Consider the following 2,500-nt stretch of genomic DNA (forward strand, 5'->3'; position numbering starts at 1 on the left):
TATTTGGCGACGCAAAAATGAGCGATTTCCCAGCTCGATGGAATTCGGCGCGAGAGAAACGATGCCCCGTAACGCACATGAGAGCAATCCCGGCCAATTTCTCCCGTTTGATGGGGTCTATGTGTAAAAATTTTGACTTTTTTGGGTGCACGTGCAAATCTGCTGAAAAAGCCTGTGGAAGTTTCACGGCGTTCGTACGATATTTGGCGACGCAAAAATGAGCGATTTCCCAGCTCGATGGAATTCGGAGCGAGAGAAACGATGCCCCGTAACGCACATGAGAGCAATCCCGGCCAATTTCTCCCGTTTGATGGGGTCTATGTGTACAAATTTTGACTTTTTTGAGTGCACGTGCAAATCTGCTGAAAAAGCCTGTGGAAGTTTCACGGCGTTCGTACGATATTTGGCGACGCAAAAATGAGCGATTTCCCAGCTCGAGAGAATTCGGCGCGAGAGAAACGATGCCCCGTAACGCACATGAGAGCAATCCGGGCCAATTTCTCCCGTTTGATGGGGTCTATGTGTAAAAATTTTGACTTTTTTGAGTGCACGTGCAAATCTGCTGAAAAAGCCTGTGGAAGTTTCACGGCGTTCGTACGATATTTGGCGACGCAAAAATGAGCGATTTCCCAGCTCGATGGAATTCGGCGCGAGAGAAACGATGCCCCGTAACGCACATGAGAGCAATCCGGGCCAATTTCTCCCGTTTGATGGGGTCTATGTGTAAAAATTTTGACTTTTTTGAGTGCAGGTGCAAATCTGCTGAAAAAGCCTGTGGAAGTTTCACGGCGTTCGTACGATATTTGGCGACGCAAAAATGAGCGATTTCCCAGCTCGAGAGAATTCGGCGCGAGAGAAACGATGCCCCGTAACGCACATGAGAGCAATCCGGGCCAATTTCTCCCGTTTGATGGGGTCTATGTGTAAAAATTTTGACTTTTTTGAGTGCAGGTGCAAATCTGCTGGAAAAGCCTGTGGAAGTTTCACGGCGTTCGTACGATATTTGGCGACGCAAAAATGAGCGATTTCCCAGCTCGATGGAATTCGGAGCGAGAGAAACGATGCCCCGTAACGCACATGAGAGCAATCCCGGCCAATTTCTCCCGTTTGATGGGGTCTATGTGTACAAATTTTGACTTTTTTGAGTGCACGTGCCAATCTGCTGGAAAAGCCTGTGGAAGTTTCACGGCGTTCGTACGATATTTGGCGACGCAAAAATGAGCGATTTCCCAGCTCGATGGAATTCGGCGCGAGAGAAACGATGCCCCGTAACGCACATGAGAGCAATCCCGGCCAATTTCTCCCGTTTGATGGGGTCTATGTGTAAAAATTTTGACTTTTTTGAGTGCACGTGCAAATCTGCTGAAAAAGCCTGTGGAAGTTTCACGGCGTTCGTACGATATTTGGCGACGCAAAAATGAGCGATTTCCCAGCTCGATGGAATTCGGAGCGAGAGAAACGATGCCCCGTAACGCACATGAGAGCAATCCCGGCCAATTTCTCCCGTTTGATGGGGTCTATGTGTAAAAATTTTGACTTTTTTGAGTGCACGTGCAAATCTGCTGAAAAAGCCTGTGGAAGTTTCACGGCGTTCGTACGATATTTGGCGACGCAAAAATGAGCGATTTCCCAGCTCGAGAGAATTCGGCGCGAGAGAAACGATGCCCCGTAACGCACATGAGAGCAATCCGGGCCAATTTCTCCCGTTTGATGGGGTCTATGTGTAAAAATTTTGACTTTTTTGAGTGCACGTGCAAATCTGCTGGAAAAGCCTGTGGAAGTTTCACGGCGTTCGTACGATATTTGGCGACGCAAAAATGAGCGATTTCCCAGCTCGATGGAATTCGGCGCGACAGAAACGATGCCCCGTAACGCACATGAGAGCAATCCGGGCCAATTTCTCCCGTTTGATGGGGTCTATGTGTAAAAATTTTGACTTTTTTGAGTGCAGGTGCAAATCTGCTGAAAAAGCCTGTGGAAGTTTCACGGCGTTCGTACGATATTTGGCGACGCAAAAATGAGCGATTTCCCAGCTCGAGAGAATTCGGCGCGAGAGAAACGATGCCCCGTAACGCACATGAGAGCAATCCGGGCCAATTTCTCCCGTTTGATGGGGTCTATGTGTACAAATTTTGACTTTTTTGAGTGCACGTGCAAATCTGCTGAAAAAGCCTGTGGAAGTTTCACGGCGTTCGTACGATATTTGGCGACGCAAAAATGAGCGATTTCCCAGCTCGATGGAATTCGGCGCGACAGAAACGATGCCCCGTAACGCACATGAGAGCAATCCGGGCCAATTTCTCCCGTTTGATGGGGTCTATGTGTAAAAATTTTGACTTTTTTGAGTGCACGTGCAAATCTGCTGAAAAAGCCTGTGGAAGTTTCACGGCGTTCGTACGATATTTGGCGACGCAAAAATGAGCGATTTCCCAGCTCGAGAGAATTCGGCGCGAGAGAAACGATGCCCCGTAACGCACATGAGAGCAATCCGGGCCAATTT

The sequence above is a fragment of the Lampetra planeri genome, chromosome 4, assembly GCF_965212315.1.
Source record: "Lampetra planeri chromosome 4, kcLamPlan1.2.h2, whole genome shotgun sequence".
Lineage (NCBI taxonomy): Eukaryota > Metazoa > Chordata > Hyperoartia > Petromyzontiformes > Petromyzontidae > Lampetra > Lampetra planeri.